The 26,716-nt window shown below is 45.6% G+C and overlaps 1 long non-coding RNA gene and 1 pseudogene across 1 annotated transcript in view; both read right to left on the reverse strand.

The window, feature by feature from the left end:
- Nucleotides 1-26,716, reverse strand: part of LOC139054121 (uncharacterized) — a 51,883-nt gene that overhangs the window by 4,808 nt on the left and 20,359 nt on the right. The window contains exon 2 of the long non-coding RNA XR_011511033.1: nucleotides 21,511-21,628. This is a non-coding gene — a long non-coding RNA (uncharacterized lncRNA). The remainder of the gene's footprint in view (nucleotides 1-21,510; nucleotides 21,629-26,716) is intronic.
- On the reverse strand, nucleotides 19,763-19,942 carry LOC135903165 (U2 spliceosomal RNA; annotated as a pseudogene).

Genomic DNA, 26,716 nt, shown 5'->3' on the forward strand with positions numbered 1-26,716 from the left:
GTTCGTTCTGATCTTATCGAAAATACAATATTTTTTGAGCTTTCATAGGTCGCTTGATAAACGTGCTTGGGACCCAGGCTTACAATGCATGCTCTCATTTCTGCGGTAATTTAACCATCTTTCCCCTATTGCGTACTTCTGAGAACTTCCAAACCACAACATTTTAAGAACAGTAAGTAGGAGAAATGTCAGAGAAGTGCAGTCACTGTTAAAGCAGTGAAAAAGTAAGCAACCTTCGTTAGCACATTTAGTCTAAAAGAAACATGTTTTCACCTCTAAAGTATTATACTTTCGGTATTAAGGCCATTTGTTTTCATATTGCTCCAAGTGACTTAATAAGATCATGCACTGTCTGGGGGGGGAACAAGGCTCCTCATCTGCGGCTGTTGTGCGCAGGAAAGCATTGAGATGAGTGAGGAGACATCCCTAGAAAAGGCACTAGTCATGTGCCTTTATGGTATGTAATATGAAACATATCCGGAGGCATATGGCCAATTTTCGTTCAACCAACTTAAAACCAAAAACAAGCAAAGAAATATGATGGGCGCGAACAAGACTAAATAATTTCTTCACTGCGTTGCGCATTTAAATCAAACTCATATAAAGGCTTACGCTTTCTCAGCAATCTGAAAACGCTTTGGCTCTGAGTTTTGTTTTTAAGCATCAACGTTTCATTGTATCATATCTTCTGGGAATTAATATTACGAATAAAAGATTTACCCCAGGAAGAAATATGTGCCTAATACTCTTTCCGCTGCCTTCGTCTTTTTTAGAGAAAGAGGCCAGTGAAAAAGAATTTGATCAGGCATTTTGGGCCAACAATCAGAGAAAGAGAGCAATATAGCATAATTATTTTATAGCGGGAAATTCTGTCCTGACGTCCCTATCCTACACAAGGCTTGCTATCTTCGAACATGTGGCGCCGCAAAGCACGGTTGAGAGGGCATTCGTCCTTTTGTGCAAGGAGATGCGGAGGGGCTTGTTTACGTTTTACATTCCTTGGCGTCATTAAAATGGGCCAGAGCATTGCAAAGCCCCTTCTTAGTCGATTAGTTTCAGTGTCACCGGTGGGAGCGTCTTGCGCAATCTCTCTGCAGCACATTTAGCTTCTACTTCGCCGGCATGCTGCCGCTGTCACAGCATCTTGCTTCGTCACAGTCTGCGCCGTCAAAGCAGAAGTTAAGAGAAAAGACTGCGAATAGCTTGGTGAGCAAAGTTCGCTTCAGAGAAGCGACCCAAGCACCCAAGCCGACCGGCGCCGGCGCTTCTTCGTTGCTTTCAACGCATGCAAAGGGGCGAGGGGAGATGGGGTATGCTCCTCATTCCATCCCCCTTGCCCCCTCGGGAACCCTCTTTAAGCGTGGAGATTGGTCCCGCTATAGTAAGGTGTAGGAACAGGGGTCCTTATCATGTCTGCTAAGCGTGAAGAGGGGTTGCTGATCACTCCTAGCAGGTGTGATTGGTAAGTGCGGAGAAATATCCCTGTTAGATTAAGCGTGTAAAAAAGCTACAAACGCTCGCTTAGATAAGCATGGATTTTAAAAATTAAATTATGGGATTTTACGTGCCAAAACCACTTTCTGATTATGAGGCACGCCGTAGTGGAGGACTTCGGAAATTTCGACCACCTAGAGTTCTTTAACGTGCACCTAAATCTAAGTACACGGGTGTTTTCGCATTTCGCCTCCATTGAAATGCGGCCGCCGTGGCCGGGATTCGATCCCGCGACCTCGTGCTCAGCAGCCTAACACCATAGCCACTGAGCAACCGCGGCGGGTAAGCATGGATTTTTTTCAGAGTGTATGTTACTGCGGCATTCAAATCGCAGTACTTGCGTTCATTTGGAAGTGTATTCGAACCACTTTTGCATTGGAAGTTTATAAAACAATTTCGCTCTCCATGGCATGGAATCATTTATTTATTATACGTTTCTGTACAAAATGAACTGGTTTTACGACCCCTTTAATAAACAAGAAAAAACATGCAGAAAGCATAGAACACAATTATCTAAGGAATCGAATAGCTGTCCTGCCTGCTGAATTGTCCGTGGATCACTGAAATGCAACGGATGTACTCGCAAGACTCTGAAGGCATCCTGTTTAAAACTTAAGTAATTTTTTTCAACTTGTTGTGTAATGTTCTGGACGATCAAAGGCAGAGGTTTTGTTGGAGGAATCAACGCTGTCAGTCTCACTCAAGGGTTTACCGTAACACAAAGGCAATGGGACACTACAGCGCAGCCATTAACCGAAAAGAAAAAGTGGCTTATTTGGTTTGTGTAGTGTGTGCTGCCTGCCCTCAAGTTGAGTTTCAAAAGGCTTCCTTTGTTGTGTGTGCGGCAGCTGCCCAAATAATTAAAGTGGAACATGCAGTAAACTACTTTTGTGTTGTGTCAACAAAGAGTCGCGAATACAAACTGCCAATTAGTTCATCTCTGAGATAAGTACCACTTAACAAAAGCCGAGCCGCGTCCTTACATTATATTGCACCCGCTAGCAAATTAAGGGCACCTACAATTTCAAAAAAAGAAAATGAGAATGAAACAAATAAAGCCTGTGTGGCGGAGGAGGAGAGATGCTACCTCGTCGAGATACGCCATACAAGAACCAACTAACTTTATTCTGCCGGCTCACACGCTCGCTCCACTCGCGCTAGCTTGACGCACTGCGTCGGCACGTCGGCAACATTACCACAACGATATCAGACGAGAGACACAAAAAAAGGAAAACAGGGATACGCGCGCTAAAGTGCGCCAAAGTATCAGAGCCGTTTGTATCGCTTACTTCGGGAAGTGCGATGTAGCTGGTGTATAGCTGTCATCGCCAACGGCTACACATGGCATTCATTCCGGCGTTCTACAATTATTTGCCTATATATCAATTTGTCAGCGGAACTTCGCCCGTTCGCAGACGGTCGCCTACCTGCGATCGCTTCACAGGGGACTTCGAGAGATTTAACCATGCTAACTCCAGTAAGAGCTGACATTACATGTGGTGACCTTTACTTTCGTAAGTGTTCCTTGCCACTGGTTGGCCGCTGTGGCTAACAATTCAGCGTAAAATCTTGTGAATATACGGGCCTAAATCTTTAGCTGGGGTGCTATGCAGAATACGCCGAGTTTCTCGTTCACCCGAGTTTTACCCGAGTTTGCTCGACGGCAGTTAGTGAACGGAGATAGCGCGGAACGCGCAAAAGCTAAAGGCAAAAAATTATGTAGACAAAAAGCCGCGTATGGCAACATGAGCGCACCCTGCGGGGCACGCTGCTTTCACGTTTCAAGCGCTGAAAGCTGCACAATGAAACGCGCCAGCGCCGCGTATTGTTATCAACGGATTATCACAACTTGGCAATACCGTGACTGCCCCGCTGTCTGTCTGTCCGCACACTTGCCGCGAGCCGCTTGCCACGCCTTTCCCGGGCGCGTCAAGGGCGTGCCTCCTCTTTCGGGCACTATCTTTCTACCCTCCATCGAGTGCGAACAGGGTACATGCGGCGCATCCTTACACCTGCACTTTCACTCAAACGAATACATTAAAATACAACAAATTAAATAACGAACATTTTTATTTCTTTAAGTATCTGTTTTTCGTTTTCAATGCTAGAAATTTGTGATGACAAACGGAGATCGAGCAAATTATTAAATTTTGCACTTCTTGCCGCGAGTGGCGACAGTGAGGCGAAAGCTTAGAAGCCGATACATTGAAGAGGGTTGCACGCACGAGGGAGTTCATACGGTGATAAGTCGCCTAGGGGCGCTGCAGTGCTATTCTCAATAAAGCCAATCATGATCCATGGAGGGTCATGGGCACTCTTTCTCTATTAGGGGAATAGAGACGCAGCGCCGCGGAACGGCTGTTCATCGCAGGCGCTTCACTAGGCTATTAAGGCCCCCGCGTTACCGACTAAAAACGACACAACGGCTGTCGCTGCAAAATGGCGGTATGTTATTTTAGGGTCCGTAGTGACGCAGTTCAGTGAAAATGTACCAGTTTAGCTCTGTGCGCGAAGCCTCTGCGATACATTGCGAAAAGTGCGTGCTTCCCAGCGACACAATTCATCGCTTGTCATCGCTTGCATGCCCAGTGAAGGTGCCTCTGAGCGAATGTACGCAGTATTTGAGTGTGTTGTGCGCTACAAAGTGTTTGCCGATTACCTCTGCTGGAGCCAGCAGCGATCGCAGATGGATATCGTAACGACACCGCAACAATCGCATTTTGGAAGGTGAGGGCTCTTGTGTGCAGTTACGAAATCAGATTTCGAACGGAGAGACGTGTTGGAACTGTTGAGAGCACAGTACTTGTGATGAAGAAATGCCATTGCACTGGGTCTAGAAGAGCGAGCGATTCTCGGACGCTGATCGTGTTTACGACGCTGTGGCTCCGATTCATCACCGATGACAGAGCAGCCATCTCAAACGACTGCTGCGATACGCACTCCTCAGCATCGTTGTCCCCTTCGGCGCATCGACGCCTTGCAAGCAGCTACAGTGACGTGCCGATAATTAGACAGTTTTAGTTACACGCACGTAGAGACTTCACGTACGCAAATGTGAAAAGCCTACGTACCTTACGCGCACGCTAGTTGAAACGCTTTTAGCTACACGTGTGCGACGCGCGCCAAGAGGGACCACGTAGCTCTATCTATCGGGAAATGCGAACACGGCGGTAGCCAATTCAATCCTGTCGCCGTGCTTCGATGCAAGCGGTCTGTGCACGCACGGCCTGCTATCGCTTGTCCGTGATCTCGCGAAACTCCCGCTCGAAGCTGCCTACGTGCGCAAGAAACGCACGCAAAGAACTGAATCTCACGTGCGTCCGTGAGACCATCGCGCGACCGCTACGTTCTACGCATGCGCACTTCTTACACGTAGAAGCTCTACGTACGCAAAGCCTCTACGTACGTGCTACTAAAACTGTCTATTATTTACTGTGCGCTACGTCGCCACAGTGCAGCCAATGAAACCGTGTTGTAGGACCATCTCAGCCTGAGAAGATGTATGCATAAGCCAGCGACAGTCAACGCTTTGTTTTTGATAGTGGTGCTCAGGGCCGGTATTTTGTAGCGATGCCTTTTCCGATGCTATGCTTTTTCACGCTTTTCGCGCTTGGCCAGTGGTCAGAGCGACGGTCTGCCCACATTATCAACGGGATCGGACGGCCGTGTGTGGTGGATGATAAGAATAGCATAGAATAAGGCATAAGGCATCGCTACAAAATAGCGGCCAGTACATCACCGATGACAGTGCGTTGTGCGTGTTTTATGTCGGCGGCCAAGATTGTTGATGCCTCTCAGCTCGACACCGCGTCGCTGTTGCCGATGATAGGAAGATAAGTTGGCCATGGCCCAACTGTGGTGGGTGCGCGCACAAGAGTTACATGCCTCGCGCGGGGCGTGACCTCTGGTTGTGATTGACAGGCGAACTCGTGCTAAACTCGTACATCGCGAAACCCCCTCCGAGTTCAACTCGGGAACATGGCGGCGGCGGCAGCAGCCTGTGTCATTGCATCCAGCGGCAGCAAGCGTCAGTATGACCGTCTGGACCCGTTCACCTACATGACCGACGGGGAGTTTCAGCGTCATTTTCGCCTGTCGAAGACATCAGTGCGCTGGCTGTGTGACGAGCTAGGCGAAGACTCTCGTCTGTGGAGACAGCGTGGCGGGCTTCATTCGCTCACCGTCGTAAAGCAAGTCCTCTGTGCCCTCCGTTTCTACGGGACTGGGAGTTTTCATGGAAGCGTCGGCGCCGAGCGTATCATTGGACGCCATCAAACTGCTGTTAGCCACTGTGTCAGAGATGTGTCTGACGCGTTTATCGATGCGGCAGTGCGTAAGCAGTGGCTAGCTTTCCCGAATACTGCGGCTGAGCGGGCATATATAAAAGAATGCTTCCTACTTGGGAACATTAGGAATGTAGTCGGGTGTGTCGACGGAACGTACGTAGGAATTAAGGCGCCTTCAATGTCAGAGTTACTGTGATTAAGATGTTTAGACACGCCATATTGCCAAATTTGTCACTTTGTAACCGACTTAAGTTTTGTATTAGCGACATCTAACATGCGGCTGCTTATGATACGGACTTTTTCGCTGGTTGATGACTTTTTGCCGATTGTTCTGCTTGTCTGTCAGGGTGCCTTCTATATGGCTCACTTTCTTGCGAAAGAGGTTAATTAAGTGTAAATAGATAAATGGATATCACAAATTGTGTGAAGTAACGTATGAATTCTAATCTCATAAAGAACTTGGGGTTCTTCATTGGTGAAGTTACTTAGTATGCATAATGCTGAATTTTGGTCATGCGTCATCTATCGGCCTCACTATGACACAGCGAGGCATTGCAAAATTTGTTGCAGCGCGAGATGTGGATGTTGCGCCAAGCCGGTTGTGCCTATGCATTTGTGGCGAAATGAAAATGCATTGAGAATCTTAGCGTGTTGGTTTGCATGAAGAAAACAATTCGGATTGTTTGCTCTTTTCACTGTTGATGCATGTGCCAGAGGTTCATTGTATTTTCTTTTTTTTTTTTGGGGGGGGGGGGGCGTTATTCTGGATGGATAAATTGTATATTTTCGTCTCATAATGGGACTCTTAATTCTTAAGCAGTAGAACAATGCAGATCCAATGCTCTGCAGAACTCTGTGTATGTGAAGATGTCATGAACCACCAAGGCAAAGTTGAATATCGGGAGAAATGTGGTGCAGATGCCAATGAAAAGTGGGTCGTTAACCCACCATGATAAAAATAAAAATTGCAGAGCAAATAGACCTTTTGTACAGCTTTAGAGCAATGATTACACAAAACGTGATATGCTCAAACGAGTAAAACCTTGCCGCAGTGTCAAAGTAGGATGAGCGACATGCGGCATATTTTGGCATTGAACATGTCTTGTAACCAATATTTTTATTGTAAGCCTCGCTGTCACACCTTTCCCTCCGGCACTCCCTTCACTGAAACGTGGCACTGCCTTTCCATCGGTGTCATGATAATGATGGTAATGGCAGCAGTAAGGCTGGTTAATGCTTGCCCCTTTGATTCCTGTGAGTTTAGTGGTAAAGAATATGGCGCGTGCATACACCTGTGCTGCAAAATTTAACACTTGTGATTTTTTGGAGAGCTAATTTGTGTTGAGACATTTCAAAGATGTGCGTCATTGTGGCCTAATAACTAGAGCATTGGTGAGGTGGAAGACTGGGTGTATTGGTATAGAAGCTTGAAAATGAATTGCAAAACAATTCGAAGGGACACAAAGAGAAATACACACAGCAGAACGCTCTGCTGTGTGTTACTCTTCTCTGTGTGCCGTTGATTTGTTGTGCAATTCCAACTTCAAAGAGAGCATTGGGCTTCTTTGGTGCAGGACCGAGGAAGTGTAAGCTATTCGACAACATGCCAGTGCCTTGCCACACAATTATGTAAGTCGGAAGGTTTGCAAACAAAGCTTTGCTTTCAAATGCACCTGCTCATCTAATACAAGCACTGATTGAAAGAACCGTCATACAAAAATTATGGTAAAATCAATGGCCTCTGAAAAGTATAATTTGTATATTGACACTGTTGACATAATAGGTGCCATACCGGCCTCAAAATTGTACTGGACAGAGCAGTTTGTTTCCTATGTGAAGCACAACCTGCCATTACATGCTGTGCAGATAACCAAGCTCCGTTTGTTTTGACGTGATACACAACATTCACTGTAATCTGTTTTTGATTCTAAAGAAGTGCCAAACACCACCTCTTCTTCAAGGACGTCATGGGAATATATGGCGAGACCTTTTTACAGCCCCTCATAATGGAAGTGTGGCCAGCCAGCTTTGCTTGAATGCCTTTATAGATTTCTGCTCCTGATCATTGTGTGCTATCAAGTTGCAGAAGTCTATGCAACTGGTGCAAGGCATTACGTGATTCTATAGTCGGATACAACTTTAGGAGGCTGCGAAATCTGCGGTTTAAGGCAGGTGATCACAAACCTGCACCAATGGGCACGCACTCTAGACTGACGTCGTGCCGCCAGACGCACTAATACCTGCTCGTTGGAGAGGGACTATTTCTTTAGACGTGGAGGCAATCGGCTGCTGCGCTTTGGTCATATGGGCGGTGCCTCTCCTGTCTTCTGAAGTTGTATCCGACTGTAAAGGATGCTACTTTCCATATAACACAAAAGCACAAAGTGTACAGTTAGTTGGCCTATGAAATGGATACATCAGAAGTGTGCTGGCAAAGCGTTGCCAAACTTGTCGATATTGTGACATACTTCCGGAGGCATCCTGGAGCACCTGCTGCTGGTAAGCATCTCTGAGGTCGAACTTGGTAAACTTCTGTCCACCGGAAAAAGCTGACCAGAGATCTATCCGGGGCAGCGGGTACTTCAGGACGGTAGCGACGGGGTTCGTGGTAATCTTGAAATCCCCACAGATCCTGACACTGCCGTCTCGCTTGAGGATAGGTAAAATGGGAGCGGTCCATTCAGATGTCTTGACGGGCACCAGGATGCCCTCTCGCTGTAACCGTTGCAGCTCCTGGGTGACCCCATCCTTCAGGGCGAGCGGCAATGGGCGAGGCTTGAAAAAACATGGCCGGGCTCCCTCAGGTACATAGATGCCAGCCGTTGTGCCGGCGAATGTGCCCACCCCTGGCTGGAACAGTGGCTTGAACTCGGTCAGGAGACTGGGGACCTCTTTCACTACATGCAGGCTGGCTTCCTGCTACTCTGGCAGACGAGCGCCCAGTGCATGAATCCAGTTTCGGCCCAGCAGCGTCGGCGACGACCCCTTGATAAATCAGAGGGGAAGGGTTGCCTCCATGTCGCCAAAGCGAACGCTGAGCTCTGCCTGACCCTGGGCTTGGGAGAGCTGCCCAGAGTAGCTGCACAGCATCACGCCCGAAGCCTCGATGGATACGCCGGGGAAAGTACGCTTGAACAGTTTCCCGGTCATGACCGACACGCTGGCCCCTGTGTACAGCTCCACGAAAATGGGGTGCCCACAGATCGACGGTCAACATCTACGGCGGCACAGACTACGGAACAAAGCCTGTGTGCCGCATGTTGAAAATCGGCGGGTCCTCGGCCACGACGTGGAGCCTGGTCGCGGAAGAACTTGAGCCTGCTGTCGCACGCCCCCACCGCGTGCTCTTGCGACTCCTACCCTGGCCGCGGGCTTGTGTAATACCTGGGCTTGAACCAGCCTGCTGCTGCGGTCCGTTGTTCGCCCTCCCCCTTCGGCATACCCGTGTCAGGTGCCCAGTTATCCCCGCACGTGAAGCATTGTGCTTGAGAGAACTGGCACTGTGAAGGGGGAATGAGCACCCCCACAGCGACCGCAGGTATCGCCCTTTGTCGCTAACTTGTTGACCACCGCTTCCGCTGACAGTGAGCCAGTCGCACGGGAAATCTCGCCGGTGTCCTTGGCGGCAGCTTCCATTGCCAGCGCTGTCTTCACGGCGTCGTCCAGCGAGGGTTCGGGAAGCTCCAGGAGTCGCGTCTGCTTGGCGGGGTTGTTGATGCCGCAGACGAAACGGTCCCGGAGCAGCGAGCCTAGCTGGTCCCCGAAAACGAAGGCACTCGCTAACCCTCGTAGCACAGCAACGAACTGCCCGAGGGTCTCTCCTTCCCGGCGGTTCCGGTTGTTGAAGTGGAAACGCTCCATTAGTGTGGACGGTGCTGGGTTGAAATGCGAGCGCAGAATGGCGAGCAGCTCACCCAGCGTCTTAACACGCGGCGTGTCTGGCTTGAGAAGGTCGAGCAGGAGACTGAAGACGCGGGTCCCGCATATGGCCAGGAAAATGTCCCGCTGTTTGGCCTCGGGTGTGTCTTTTGCCCGGAAGAACACGTGGACTTGTTCCTCGTAAATTGGTCAGGCGGACCCATATCCCTCGAACGGCTCGAGCCTTCCGTACAGCAGCATGGCGTCAGCAAAGGGGGGCGGTGTTTCGCCGCTCGCGGCGGTGTGGAACGATCCGTGGGTACTCGTCGACAGTGTCACGATCCGTTCGGCTTCGTGAACGAGGGAGGGCTCGAGGCACCCTCCGTTAGAAAGACGCTCCTCAGCGTGGTGGTACGAAAGATGACTGATAGCCGAGCAGCTGTGCCCGTCGGTGTTTATTGGGTGCGGTGACCAATGTTGCCTACCCAGCCTGGCAGGCCACCGAGCCTTGCGGGCCAACGAAGATTATGCCCGAGGGTGCTTCAGATGCTTGTTACAACATCTTTGTAAGGAAAGATTTTTTCTAAGGGAACAATATGCATGTTTCAAGTATATGTGTGTGTGCAGATAACACTGAAACACGGGAAATAGCCTACCTCGCCTCCATGACAGCTCCCTACAACGGTTCTGCACTTGTGCACAAGGACGTTGGTTTCAGTCCCTGCTGTGGCGGCCGCATTCGATGGTGGTGGAATTTATTAACTGGCATGGACTTAACTTCTGGGGCGTGTTAAAGGGCTTCACATGGTCAAAATATATGCGGAGCCTCTTACTGTGGCATCTCTACCACCCCAAACAATACTATTGGACGTTGCAACTAGCAACTTATTAATCAAGTCAAGTTTATTTACAACATGTACAAGGTGCAGTGTTGAAGGCCACCCTGGCAAGAAAGCTGTAAACATACAGCTTGACGAGGCCAGGGGGCCACCACCAGGCAACATCAGCATCGCACACATCCGCAGTGCAAACAATAAGCTTTCGTAAGTAGCTGCAGTAGTACAACACGTGGTACATATCCACTTCCCTGGGCATGCATAGATCTTTAGACATACATAATCATTAAGAGCGCATTGAAATTCGGGTGGTTAATGTTAGCGCCACGGAAATATATACTGTTAAACTTTTAAAAAATGAACATTATTAAAAGCAATAATTCAAAGGAAGTTAAACAACAGTAAAGAATGTGCATGCACGTGCAACTTAAGAGAAATGAAATGAATATGCATGTGATGTGTACATTGTGAATAGGTATGAAAACCAACTAATTTACAAATTTTAAACAGTCAGGTGAAATTTATCAAAGACAAAGATATCACGAAATAGCGTGCGTGATAGAACCGTATCTCCATTTACACATTTCTGCAGTTGATTTAATTGCGCGGGTACGTTGTATGTCAGGGTTTGCATAAAGTAGTTTGTTCGATGGTGCCTTATCCATTTTTCCGATCCTCGTGTTACACGGGTGCTGGGTCGTTCTACGAGGGCTGACACATTTTTTAGGAATTGTATGGTTTTGTTATCTGCAAATTGTAATTGGTGTAGAAGATGGTATGCGTAAAGATTTTTGACGTTAATTATTCTGCTTTCTTGAAATAATGGTTTTGTAGGGTGCAAATAGTGAACATTGTGAATACAACAAATAGCTTTCTTTTCGAGCAGCAACAGCCTGTTAATGTTTCGTTGTGTAGTCGTAGCCCATACTAAGGTGCAATAGTTTATATGCGACCGAAAAAGGGAATGATAAAGCTGGAACATTACACGAAGTGGGAACATATGACGGCATCTAAATAACACAGATAAAGCAGCAGACAATTTCTTTGCAACAAGGTTTATGTGCGAGTTCCACATCATGTGACTAGAAAATACAACACCCAAAATTTTGTGTTCCTGTACTACTTCAAGCGAGTGGGAACCTATGTTTAAATCGATGCATGACACAGATCTGTTCTTTGCAGCAAAAACAACGGCCTTTGATTTTTTATATTGATTTGTAGGCTGTTGCATAATGACCATTCGAACACTTTGGACAGAACATTATTAGCGTGTAAAAACAAGTCTGACTCGTTATCAGCAGAAACGAAGAGGCTAGTGTCGTCTGCTTATAGAACAAAATCTGTACACGTATCAATAGAAGGTAAGTCATTTACATATACATTAAATAAAAAAGGACCCAAAATGCTTCCCTGGGGTACGCCACTCAGTAACTGGCGAAATGATGACGTAAACCATCTATATTTACGCACTGCTGTCGATCGGCGAGATATGACTGCAAAAGTGAGTGAACGACACCTCGTACGCCATATTCTTCTAGTTTTCTTAAAAGTGTGTCATGATAAAGTGAATCAAATGCTTTGCTGTAATCAATGAAGATTCCAAGAGTTAACTTTCCCGCTTCAATGTTTTTGAGAATTATTTCTTTTTGTACCAGGAGTGCAGACTCAGTCGATTTACCCTTTGTGAAACCGTGCTGGCATTCAGACATAATTTCGTGCTTCAAAAAAAAAAAACTATGTAGTCGACATAAAATTATCTTTTCAAGGCCCTTGGAAAATATAGGTAAAATAGATATTGGTCGGTAGTTTCCAATGTTGTTTCTTCCCCCCCCCCCCCTTTGAATATAACAGATACTTTGGCTCGTTTCATTTTAGCAGGAAACGTCCCTCGCAATGTGCCCAACTTCAATTCAACTTCAATCAATGTGCCCAACTTCAATTATCTAGCTACCAAACATAAATGATGTCAAATACAGTGCCTATGTCCCTGTATAGTATTTATTAAATAAAGTGCGCCCTAATAAAGCCTAATAAGCAGCTGAAATTTCAATGAGGAATGGAGCTGCCAATGTGGCGACGATCATGCGGTGTCTGCACTGCCTTCATAAGGCTCTAAGCATATTTTATTAACGTTAAAAGCTTTCAGAAGGCTTTTGAAATTATATTCTCTAGTTGTTATATTCTCTGATTAGTTGTATTATAGTTTCCATATTTATATGGTTTAATTGTAACCGGATTAACGTCGCCTGGCGATAATTTTGATGGCCTGTGCTGAGTGTGTGACTTTTGCTCTAGGTTGCCTTTTATGTAATCAATTTTGCTTAACATAAACAATATTTAACGCAGTAGATTTCTTTTAAAGCATTAAAAGTTGTCCTTTGTTGGCTTTTTTCTCAATATTCGATTGACTGCACATGCATGTTTACGAAAACTACTTTACGCCCGGATTGCTATCATGCAGACTGACGCTATTCTTTAAACATTTAACACCTTATTCTTTAGGAAGAAGTCAGCAACGAAATAGTGGCCCACAATTTCAATATCATCTAAGTAAATTATAAAGCGGGAAATGTTTGTCGCTGTAGCCGTAGATGCAGAAAATTGCGCTGACATTGGTACAATAAAAAGTATCCCATAAGCAGACGTTTAGTTGGTGCATAGGCTAGTTGGTGCCAACGTCATCAACGTCATTATCATCATCATCAGCAGCAGCAACAGCAGCAGCCTATTTTTACGTCCACTGGCAGGACAAAGGCCTCTCCCAGCAATCTCCAATTATCGCTGCCGTGCGCTAGCTGTTTCCAACTTGTGTCATACTTTAAGGATAAGAAAAAGGCGAAAAACAGACGCGTACTGAGATGCACATTGGCGCCCATCCTGTCATATGGGTTTTCCGGTTCTACATCTGTTTTCCGCCGTTTTTTAATCCTGGAGTGTTCGATAACATCGCGTTGACCAACCTGATGATGGTTGCTATATATTATTCACGTACCTAGCCTTCTGCAATCGTTTAGATGGAAGGGAATCAGCGGCGAGCACTTAGTAATGTCCACGTAACACTGTACCAAACATTTGCACTCGCATAAACAGGCATGGCCGTTCCGTGATATGCGTTCGTATAATGCTGCAGGCATCTGTAGGCGGCGCTGTACTGAACAAGCGCATCTGTTCTGAACCATTCAGTGATCTCCCGCTACAAAATTGATGCACTAAAGAACACGGGCGAAGGGCAAAGACGTTTATCTTCTGGTTTGCTATGCCAAGCTAAGTTCTTCTTTTTCTGTTTGTCTTTATACTTGATGGCTCACTAAGCGAGGAAGCTAAAAGAGTCAGTCAGTTTGAGTGAGAAAATTAAATAAGGGAAACAAAAAAAATCAAAATCCGACCCCAATCTTTGCAAGAAAAACACAAACATTTTTCCTGCCGCCGCACATACAAACATACAAGCACACATAAGCACGCACGCGCAGACGCACACACCGTGTCCGACCAGAGGTGCACCCCGAGTTACGGACGCACAGGATGTTTCCTTTCCACGAAAGGGCATGAAATCTTTATGCTATTCTACCCTTTTAGGCGGAAACAAGATTAGCAAAGAAAAACGCAAAACGAAAAAGATATTCCTGAAATCAGGGCCTGGTCTGGAGGGAGAAATTCAGGGAGGCGTGCCCATCGATCCGCAGTAGATCCTCTGTTCTACTTATTATTGCTTTCATTTCTCCAGACTTGAAGTTTCCACGTTTCTTTCAATTCTAGTAGTGCGCATCAATCACGGAACCCAAGTGGAATCAATTCTTTGTTGTTTCAAAGTTGCGATTCAAGCCATATACGCCGATATACGACAGCCCAGCAGCGGATAGACGCTTGCCGCTTTTTCGAGCTCTTTTTTCTCAGGCGCACCGACGCCGAGAAAATAGAAAGCAGCAGGCAGGTGCGCGTAGATTCAGAATATAAGTTAACACAGAAACTTCAGAATAAACAGAGGCTAGGCTGTGATCGCTGCACCGTGAAACAAATTTTGGCTTTGTCGGTGAACTCCGGCTTCTCTGTACATGGTTCCATACCAGGGCTGTATCATCTATTTATTATACACATTAATATAAACTATGCAAAAATTAAGACATTTCTTTAAGATAACTAAATATTTAGCCGTCTCTTACAGTACGCATTCGGAATACAGCTAGGAGTAATATTATAACGAATGATTGCACAGCTACCGACATCGCGTTGCCATCACAAAGATCAGACATTTTAAGAGTTCGAATGTCTTAATGGGCGTGAACTGCTGTCCCGAAGCGATAATGTTACCGTCAACGCTGCGCAGGTAAACGGCGTCTTAATTCATTACTTCAAGCACATGTGTGTGTGTGTGTGTGTGTGTGTGTGTGTGTGTGTGTGTGTGTGTGTGTGTGTGTGTGTGTGTGTGTGTGTGTGTGTGTGTGTGTGTGTGTGTGTGTGTGTGTGTGTGTGTGTGTGTGTGTGTGTGTGTGTGTGCGTGTGAGTGTGTGTGTGTGTTCTCGTTATATAAGAACGAGAAAAAAGGTGGTTAACCGAGAGGCCCGATTGCCTTGATTGATGACAAGTTGCCTTCACCCAAAAAGATCACGCACTCGTGACGCCTGCGGCAGAAAGCATGTTCCCCATCCGCCGCCAAGATTTGTGAGTGGCGGCGCTGGCTAGCACTCCCAAGGTTATTTCTAGTAGTAACACATAATTACCCAAAATGGCACCGCGGTAGCTCAATTGGTTAAAGCATCGCACGCATAATGCGAAGACGTGAGATCGTTCCCCACCTGCGGCAAGTTGTTTTTTCATCTGCTTTTATTGCCATTAATTTATCATTTCTTTAATCAAATTATTAAATATAACTAGTTTACCCGATGTTGTCCTTGGCATCTTTGTTTGTTGGCTTCTCATGATAGGATGAATAAAAATTTGGCGCCTCTGTTAACCCCCTCCCCTTTCCTTTTGTTCATATACAGGGTTTCACAGCTAAATTTAGCCAGACTTTAAAGATACGCAAATGCCACGTAGCTGGACAGAACTAAGGTAATGTTGTTTACCGTCGCGTGGAGATACATTAATTTTTTTCATTCTGACTAATTAGATAATTAGTCCTACTTAATCAATCAACTTCTCAAATATTATAATTATATTAAAGGTGTCGATGAGAAAATTGTAGAGCAACATCAAAAAATTCTGATACAGTTTTATGTTGCTCAATATGTGCTACATCATGGTGTTTTTCCGTTCGTGATAACGTTAAAGGTGAATTCTTTTACTTTTCCGTCCCGACGAAGATAGGGTAAACTTTGTAGGCATGATGACGCGATGGTGGTAAATATGAGGTGGCGGTAAAATATGCGACCGGGCAAATGATGTGTTACTGTGATATGCTGTGTGAAAAAAAAGATAAAGTAGCAAATTTTCTGCGCATTGCGAGTGGCACATGTTGAGCGTTTCCCTCGGAGACGAAAACACTTTGGAATTGCGAGTAGAATGACAAGATGAATCGCGCTGCTTTATTCTGGAAGGCTTAGAGTACATTGTAAGGATGACAGGGCAGGGATGCCAAATATTTTGATGCTTATTCTAGGGAAGGACGTACGAAGGAATTGTGCGCTTCAAGCATAGTGTCCATGTCGCGAGATATAGGCGTTGAAAAGCCAAGTTTCTTTTGCGCTTTAGATGTAATATGGTCTATATAAAATAAAATTATGGGGTTTCACGTGCCAAAACCACTTTCTGATTATGAGGCACGCCGTAGTGGAGGACTCCGGAAATTTAGACCACCTGGGGATCTTTAACGTGCACCTAAATCTAAGTACACGGGTGCTTTCGCATTTCGCCCCCATCAAAATGCGGCCGCCATGGCTGGGATTCGATCCCGCGACCTCGTGCTCAGCAGCCCAACACCACAGCCACTGAGCAACCACGGCGCATTATATTCTATATAGTCAGTCCATGTTAAACTAGTATTTATGCTGAGGCCGAGGCATATAACTCATGTTACCGAGTCTACTATGCAATCATTTAATATGTTAAGTATTTAGTTGAGAGTTTGAGAGTGAAGTGAACTTCAAGTGTTTGGTCTTTATTAATTTGCATCTGTCATTTGCAGCACCATTCTATTAGTTGATTAAGGTCAGATTGCATAGTTAGGCCGTTAGGCCTAACTATGCAATCTGACCTTAATATAGAAAGACCTTAATGACCTTAATCAATCTCTCTAGAAAGTACACAATCAATTGCAAGACGGCCAATTGATGAATTAATTTTTAATGCTCTGTCGTTACTATGGATAAAAATAAACGCGCCCCTACTACCGAACCTTGAAGGACACCCGACTCGACAAGGGTTGGACGGGAGATAGTGTCCTTCAGTTTAACCACCTGAAAACGATTGTTTATAAACTCTTCAAGCCATCGTGTTGTTTTGCTATCAAGTTCAATATTACGTATTTTCAGCGTTGATCATTTCTGAGGTGCTCAGTCAAAGGCTTTCGAAAAAATCAACAAAGATACCATCGACAGAATGGGACATGTGCGAAGAAGTATGAAGGTCTGTTACAAACTCGTAAAGCCGCGCTTGGCATGAAAGCTCAGGGCGAAAACCATGCCGGTTGTTTTCAAGCAAATTATTTTGATTGATATGCGCCGTAGTGTGTGAGTAGGGAATATGCTCAAGCAATCTGCAACTAACTGAGGTTAGCGAAATAGGCTGGCAGTTACTGAACGCCGTGTTATCACCAATTTTAGGTGTTGACAGAACATTAGCTATCTTCTGGTCTTTCGGCACACATCCATGGAGGATCAAGTGATTGTTGGACTATTCAGGAAAGTACATCTGCTGCGAAATGGCTGCTTAGTTTTAAAAGTTTAGCACTGATGCCATCAGGCCATGGGCTGGTCTTGAACAGCAAACGGTCAATAGCGCCTTTTAGGCTGTGAGCGGTGATGATAATAGCTAGAAAGCGAAACGGGACGGTTAGCTGCGGGACGATTAGGGAATTATTCATGAGATCTTCATCTGTGTATGAACCGTCGAAGAACCTATTAATGTGTTCGGCAGAGTGATCCACTGTTAGCGCGCTGCCATCTGTACATAACATAGATGATACCCACTGATTTTGTTTAGGCTTTACTACATTCCAAAACTTTTTAGAATCTGCTTTAAGAGGTTGGGTAGAGTGCAATTGGAATATTTGTTTTTGCTTCAATAACCGTTTTATCTGTTGTTTCGAGATTTCATTGCATTTTTGTCAGTGTGAAGGCACATTCATTTCCGTTGCGCCGTCTTCTTACTGTTTATGAACTTCTTCACACCGCAGGTAAACCATGGATCGCTTACACCTGATGTTATATAAATTTAGGCCCACGTGAAACTATGGGCGCTATAACGTAAAACTATTCCTAACTTTTCTATTCCAATTCTGCAATCAGCCCACCGCGATTGGTCAAAAACATTTTTAGACCACCCCTCTTCACCTGTCTGTCACGCGACGTCACAAAAACCACGATAGCTCCCCATCTGATATGACGTGTACACACTGATTATGCATAATTGGACCAAACAAAACAAAAATAGTTCTTTCTGATTGGACACCTTTTCGTCATTAGCCCTCGGCTATTGGTCAAAAGGTTTCGGGCTGCACCCACTTCACCTGCCTCTCACGCGACGTCACAAAACAACAAAAACTCAGCACGTCAAAGTGACGTGTACGCGTTAAAGATGCATTAATATACCGAACAAAAGTGAATTTTCTTCTGAATAGCCACAGGCTGCCGCATTCCGAAAGGAATAAAAGGTGGCTGCCGCCGATCACTCCGGCACTGGCTACTCGCCCCTGTCGGAGAGCATCGGTTTATTTGCGTATAATAAAACTTTTTGCGTGGCTGTATAACGTTTTCGAGAACTTTCAGCACGTTTACGACCTCGTTCTGCCAACTCTTCCTTGCTGAGCATCGCTTTTAGCGTCATTCTTAAGCTTCCGTTGCATGCCGCCGCGATTGTCGACGAGCCACCGCAAGCTGTGTAAGAGAAAGCAGACCAATCGCAGACGCTGGCACCACCCTCTTCATCCAGTTATCAATATTCAGTGCAGTGGTTCGGCCTCATCGAATCCCTCTCCACTTGAGTATGCTCCTCGCCTCTCGTAAGCCAATTAAATAACACAAGCCGCTCAGTGCAGGCAATGTTATTTGTTTTTCAAGCAAACAAAAGTGACCTCCTATGAACGAGGGGAGCATCTGATTGGTTTGTTCAGACAACCCTGTGGGTGAACGCCGGATGCTCGCGTCGGCGGTTACGCAAATTTGAGGTCAGGAGATTGGAATAAAAGCATATTGGAATAGTTTCACGTTATGCGGTCCTGTATGTTTCAAGTGATCGCGAACTAAACACCAGTTGTCATCAGTTGTACCGCTTGGAAAAGCTTGACTAAAACTCAACTAAAGAGCGTTCTAACATTTAATTGATTTTTCCCGTATCTACCTGCACATAGATGAGTATTTGTTTTGTTATTTTTCGTTTGTCAGTGCGTGGTAGAGTGAAAGAATAGTGCACAGCACTGTGATCACTTATTTCTTCCTAGATTTGCGTACGTGCCAGGTCTAGATTGTTCATCAGGTCTATCGTGTGATTACCGCGAGTGGGTTCGTGCACTTTCTGTGTGTGAATTGATGACAGTGAAGGAGGCAGTGAAGAAAATATAGATGCTCCGTGCCATTGCTCTCGGTGTTAATTGATCATGGGCTCCAATCTATGTCTGAATAGTTAAGATCACCGCATATAATTTACAAGATCATCGAAGAAACTTGTACATGATTTGGTCAGTAGCGTAATTGAAAAGACCAACGAATTCAGATCGGTTATCTGGCGGCCGGTAACAGGCACCAATGACGCAATGGACGCGGCAAAAATGAACAGATATCCAGTTTAATTTGAGAGGTGATTCATTAGCTGAAACCGACGGCTGAAACTGCTGTTTTGCTGCTATGATCACCCTTCCTCATCGTGTCCCTATCCTATCTCGACGGAAAAGTACAAAAGTCGGTGAGGACATCAGCTCACTATTGGCAATGTCGTCGGAAAGCCAGATTCCTTTTCCGATTCGGATATCTGTGGAATACGTGTGCATGATTGTCTTTAAAACGTCAAGTTTATGAAATATACTGCGGAAGTTCGCCAAGAGCATGAAAATCGGAGCTGGTGTGGCGGTTTCCTTTCCTCCTTTTAGAACGAAGCTATATATGGCTAGTTCCCAGCGGATCGATGTCCGTAGACCAAAAACCATGGGCCGGTTCCGAAGATAGTGCGATACCGGGTCGACCCATGGCGGAGGTGAAGCAGGTTTCTAGAACTCAGCCAAATTGCAAAAATAAGTTTAATGTATTGGCTCCAAATACAACCCGTACCAGATATTAAGCTGATAAGAACAGATACTACACTTTAACTCGCGTCGGCCATGTCTACGCTGGCACCGTTCATGTGGCACCGATCCCGCAAACTTGGAACGTCTCACCGGGGCAACGGCCAGGTTTCAGAGGGAGTTCGTGTGAAACCAATTTTGTGTGGCCTCTGTTGTGTGCGACCGCTTGTGGTTTTCGACTGACCTCACAACCATTACTGTACTGGGCGACGTTGATCAACGCGCGATTGCCTTGGCTACGCTGAAGTAGTGTGTGCCCTCGCAGTGCGATTAGGTGCGTGTGTACTCTACGTGCCGGGATTTGTTAGGAAAAGGTATCGTGTCGCGTTTTGCAACAATACATGGGTATGTATAGGGTTCTTCATCACCTTCCAAGCCTCACAGCGTTTGACGCGCGGCAATGGACGCTTCGCCAATAAGGGACAGGTAATTAATGTCTCCATCGATGTACAGGAGACTATACAATGCCTGCCCCAGCACATCAGTGACGACAGTGTCATTAACTTGCTTATCAAGCGTCGGTTACTCTCCAAGCCCGCCTATAGGAGAGGACTTGTGAAAAAAAAAAACAGAAGACGGTGTAAAATCACGAAGTCACGAGTATCTGTCTTTATTCAATCAATATATTATTCACCATATATTAAATCAATATAGTCAATCACCACAACGCTGTATATGTGGCCCTTATTTTTTTTATGACGTCATTTCATGGTCACCTCTGGTCGGGCATAAATACGAATGACACGATCTGAGGCCGAATCATAGCGATAAATGCCGCTCTTCATGTGCACTTTGTTGCACCGCACCTTAAACTGCTCATTTTCCTTGTGGTGCTCCTTAGCGAAATCGCACGGCCTTTTCCTTAAATAATTTTCCAATCGATGGTTATTAGCACGGCGTTGGCCTAAGTGGTGGGCTCTTTCTATGTTTCCAGCCTGAATACCAAGATGAATATCTAAAAATTATTTAACAATGCTCTCAGATTCCGCGCATTCCTCGTTCTCAGCTTCAGGAATGTCTTTGATAATCAAATTAATTCTTCGCAAGCGGTTATTCATGTCTTCCACCACATCTATTCATTGTTTGCTTTACGGATCTTTACCTTACATTCCTGTACATTTTCGGTTACGGCGTCAAAGCAGTTCTTGAGTCTCAATATACTGGTCAAACTTTGTTTAATAGAGGACACGCGGACATTGATGTCGTTGATTTGCAGATTGATTTCTGTTAAAGACGTTGTGGTGTCAGCTTGAAACTCTTTTATCAGTGTCAGTATGTCATCGAGCTTAGGGCCGGGATTTGCTTCTACGTCGCCCGCGCAAAGCAAGAGCATCGCAAGGCACACAGACAACAAAAGGGAGGGAGGTCTACGGCAGAGTTCGCGTAGAAAGCCAGCTTCTGCACTGAAACGGTCATTACGGGAGCAGTGGCGTATTCCACTGGTGTATTCCAGAGCCAATGCGTGCTCGGTACGTGAAGACGTCAATACCCATCTGAGCGAAGGTGAAGCCCAAATAGTTGGGGACTGGCAGCCACAAGGTTGAAAAAATATTCATTGAACAAAAAGAGCCTACCTATAATGGCAACGGGTACAAATTATGCATACGCCCTTCATGGCCGCAAACCCCAGGGAGGCGATGCCAGGCCATCCTTTTCATATGGCTGTGGAGGCGCTGCGTTGGGCTGTGGCCGGTCTCCGTTCGCTTGTGACGATGCAGGATGATCTGCGGTCATCAAATGGCGCGCGTAGGAGCCAGATAAGTTGGCAAGCTGTTCTTCGGTCGGGTACAACGACGATACAGCAGGACATGACTAGCATGAGGCAAGGCACGTCTATATGTAACGGCAACGGGTACAAGTTATGCATATGCCATTCATAGCCGCGCAAGGTCACTTCGTCGAATCAGTTAACAGGGCATATGTCCAGCATGACCGGCTTGGAAATGTACGGTGCCACGAAAGCTTGAAGGATTCTCCATGCAAGCTCCATGATCATTCAAATTGCTGGAGAAACCCTTAGCATTTTACACGAGTTTACAGGAGTTCTTCTATCGGCACTGAAGTTCTGTCAGTGTTTTCCCGGAGTTCCTGGGTCTTCTTGTCAAGCTCTCGTGAAATTCTCCAAACGTGTCCTAGAGTCTGTCTAGTAAGTCTGTAGTCCTGGGTTAACAGTAATTAAGGTAAGAGATAAAGGAGTTACCGGAGTTTCAAGGTTTATTTTATGACTGCCGCAGAAAAAATCACGACGAGACTGTCTTTGTACTTACACTACAAAACCAGTGGTGGAACCAAAAAATAACTCCAATCCCCAACAATACTTATTGCATATAAAATTTTAAACTCACAGTGCGGTACTCTGCCAACAAGGGTCCAATATATAATATAACCAAAGCACAGTGAAAACGGAGTAGAACAAGAGAAATGATAAAGAGAAATGCTGTAAAATCTAGGTTGTTCATAAGGAGCACTTTCGCAACTGCTAAGCCATGCAACTTTTTAATGGCTAGCGTAACAAGGTAGCCTTCGTTCCCGAAATCTACCGACTACCACGAAGGCGAATAACCTTACTGCCCCGTTTAAGGGAGTTTGGAGCGACGTTATATTTTATCGTTGCTTATTACGCACTAAGTAAAGCGAATACAATAATGCCGGCTAACAAGCTACCAGCTACTGCAAACTCCGAAAAGCATCGACCGCACCCGGCTGATTGCCCAGAATACCCGCAAATATTAGGCCTTCTCAGGTTTTCTGCTAACGGGAATAAAAAAGCGACAGGACCCGCAGGTGTCTGGTTTAGCGTACGTCGTGTGAGTTGACGATGTTCTTCATTCAATAGAATCTATGTTCAAGTGTTTATATCCGAACTTTTAAATAGTTGTCTTTAACTTTATACGCATCCATAACCATTCATATCCTTGTTTGTCCTTAATATATTTCTGTCTCTTTATGCCTTTCTTCCCTGCGTAAATGAACTTGCTAATTTGCGGTTGAAACTAAACGCCTTCCTTTTTTCGCTGTGTTTATTCTTCACTATCTTCCCCGGTCGTAAAAACAGGTCATATATGTAGATCCACTACAATTTCATTTCGTTTCCTTTTAGTTTTCGTTTTTCAGATTACTATATGTACGCAGTCGCTTATGATGAACAACGATCCAGAATTCTTTGTCGCGCAGTAATTAAATCACGAGCGTAGCTTTTAATGCTATTAACATTGTTGGGAAACTTTGCCCACTTTCTTCTTCGTCCGTTTCACATCGACTTTCACGCCATCTCGGGTCACTGGGTATGTGCTGCTCGGCATATGCCCCTCTACGAGGAACCTGTTTGCCACCAACTTCGGTCACTGGATATCTTCCACTGGCTATGTGCCGCTCTCCAATGGACCTCTATGATGCCAACTTTGGTCACATTGGGTATGTTGCAGTTCTTGTTCCCTAGCGAAATGGCGCAACCCAATCTTGGGGATCGGCCATGAATCGGGCGGTGAAAAAACCGGTATCAGTCTTTTTTGAGGAAAGTAAGGGGAAATTAGATAAGTGTCTTGTAAAGGGGATTCGAAGTCTCTACTATTACAGATAGGAATGATCAAATATCTAAGTATCACAGAAAAACGTTATGCGAGCATAATAAATATTAAGAATAATTTTAGCTGGCGACTCTTTAAGTCTCACGTAGAAAACTCGCGTCCTTCAATGAACCTCTTTCACGCCAATTTGGGTCACTGGGTATGTGCCACTGTGGATGTGCCTCCTCTTCAATGTTAAAAGAAGATCATTTAAAATTTCGCTTGTGTTACGCAGAATCGAACCTGCGTCATGTACATCTGGACAATTTGGATACAAGGATACGTGACCACCGCAGATAAATAGCGCCTTAGCGGGGCACTGGTGAAGACGAGGAAGACGAAGTGATGGCCGATCTCTGTCGATCGCAGTTTTGATCCCGCTTGCAGCGGCACTCCAAGTGTATCTTTAAATAACTTTCTGTTTGTATTTCACGTAACGATATAGTCAGACACGTGTCACGCGTCGATTTCGCGGTGGCACTACTATATGGCACAGAGGGTTCAGATGGAAGCGGGAGATAAGAGCCCGAGGCTGGCAGTATACGCCTCATACATACGCATTTCGGCGGTGAAAAAAAAAAATCGGCACAACCCATCTCACCATGATTGTCGACGGCAATGCGCTTGCGTTGAATCAATATAGCCAAACAACCTATTATCACCGTCCAAGCGCGTTATGTATGAGGCATGTGCTGAAGTGGGACATTCCCAGTAGCGCATACCTAGTTGTCCAAGTTGGCGTCAAAGAGGTTCATTGAAGAGCGGCACACACCTACTGGCGCATATCCAGTGCTCCAAGTCGGCGTCAAATAGTTTTTTCCAACAGCAGTGCCTACCCCGTCCCGCATCTACAGTGACCCACGTCGGCGTGAAAGAGCTTCGTTGAAGAGAGGAACGTACGTACACATTGCCATGTATTCAGTGACCCAAGTTGATTCGATGGTTGGTTTCGAACCCAGTTACCCAGCACAGCAGCCGGATGCGTTAACCATTCGACCACAGGCTACCCAGTGACCCGAGTAGGCGCGCAAACCGACCGACCGACCGACCGACCGACCGACCGACCGACCGACCGACCGACCGACCGACCGACCGACCGACCGACCGACCGACCGACCGACCGACCCCATAAACTGCGCGCAGTAAACTATTAATGCCCACGCATTAATACGCTGTATCGCTACACTGGTTCAATACTAATCGCATTAGCATTGAAAGTCATCCTGAGATGGTTTCTGTCGAAACTGACCCGCCGTGGTTGCTCAGTGGCTATGGTGTTGGGCTGCTGAGCACGAGGTCGCGGGATCGAATCCCGGCCACGGCGGCCGCATTTCGATGGGGGCGAAATGCGGAAACCCCCGTGTACTTAGATGTAGGTGCACGTTAAAGAACCCCAGGTGGTCGAAATTTACGGAGTCCTCAGCTTCGGCATGCCTCATAATCAGAAAGTGGTTTTGGCATGTAACCCCATAATTTAATTTTTTTTCTGTCGAAATTATTTTACCAAGCTCTTTAGAATTCTTATATGTACGAGTTTCCACACTGGTGGCATTCTACGTTGCAGGTTTCAATATACGAGTGTGATATTTATTTATTTATTTAGTACATACTGCAGACCTTTTGGTCCAAGAAGACCGAAAGGTCTGCGAAAGGTCTTTCGGTCCAAGCATCGGTCTCTATAGGCATCGAAGTTGCACTGAAGTTCCGTAGTTGTTGCCAGAACAAATCGACATCACTGCGGATGTTATTTTTTTTCGTTGCTTCATTGGACCACTGGTTCGACGCAAGAATCATCTACTTCGCAACACTCAACATCTCAGGTCGGCAGGACATACAACGCCGTACAAGGGCTTCAGTGCCTTCTGGCTCTGTTTGATAATCATTTGCACCCCCAAAGGCAATACCCTTCTTGGTAACCATCCAGAGTCTTCTGTAACATTTAAAATTACAATTATGGGCACAAAATTATTTGCTTGTCACTTGTAAGCCAAATACCTAACCTAATACCTAATACCAAATACGTAACAGGCAAGTCGTCATAAAGGCTAGGTTTGTTTATACTGATAGCTGAACAATAGATAAAAGTTTGTTGGCGGCAGTTCGCGTCCCTACTTACAAGTAAGCTGAAGTTACTGATTGTCACCCGACGTCACCTACGGCTGTTGTACTATTCGAGTTATTACGATTGTTCATAATAAAGTGCTTGCATTGCTCGATAGGTAGTCTACTCCGACTGGAAGACAGCTATTGAGATGATAAGGGCGTTACACTATGTTGCTTTACTCCAATATGAAAGTTTAAAACCACTATAGGGATAGAATATTTGGGCCGGATAGCAATCTGCAGTTCTCAATTGATGTAAAGAAATGATGAATAAATACAAATGAAAGTGCATGAAAAAACAATTAGCCGCAAGCGTTTATGTCAAACAGGTATGGTGTAAACTAGCGGCTAAGAAACAATTTATTGGCATTGGTAGGAACTCCGCCAAATATTTGAGGACCATCGTTAAGGCATACATAAATTAAGAAGAGCGTGTCTGTTTCTTCCAAAAGCTTATAGGAGGCAAAGTTGTCGAGTGCTAATAGAATAATTGTTCCACGTCCTACCAACACAGACATATTTACAGAAATTGGGACTATGATCCCTACGTTTGTGGCTTTTTTATGGTCTGTCTTTCTAACAAGGACGCCACACACAAAATTTGAGCTCCCTTCTGCTTCCTGTTTCTGTTTTCATAATCCTTACTCCCTTTTTTCGCATCTTCTACTACTCCAGATCGATGTTCAGCGACGAAGTTAGGGTGCGTTCAAAATGCTCTGCACTTCTTTTTCAGCAAATCTCTCCGACTTGCTGAACTCCGCGTACGTCTCTGTGATTCCAATTCACGGTGTCTACATTGTGTAAATCTTTCATGAGCAATGCAAACGCGCCCGTGTGAGTGTTCTGTTAACCTTGTAATTACTTCCGTTTTGCTGGTACTGTGGCGACAAGGAAAAGCCCGTGCTTCTTTACAGCTGTAATGCGATTTAATTAGAAAGGTGATAATCGTTGGCGATAAGTCTAGCAGCGGCGAACAGCACAAGCTCCCTCGCAATCACAACATGCGTTGTCGTCGTAGTCTTCGATCTTCCACTGCAAACACGAGGCGCGTCTACTTCATTACACAACCAACATCTGAATGTTCGTGAAGCAGTGAAAAGAAGCGAAAAGGAATGTAGTGTAGCCTTTCTCACGGAATTAACT

The sequence above is a fragment of the Dermacentor albipictus genome, chromosome 1 (assembly GCF_038994185.2).
Source record: "Dermacentor albipictus isolate Rhodes 1998 colony chromosome 1, USDA_Dalb.pri_finalv2, whole genome shotgun sequence".
Classification (NCBI taxonomy): domain Eukaryota; kingdom Metazoa; phylum Arthropoda; class Arachnida; order Ixodida; family Ixodidae; genus Dermacentor; species Dermacentor albipictus.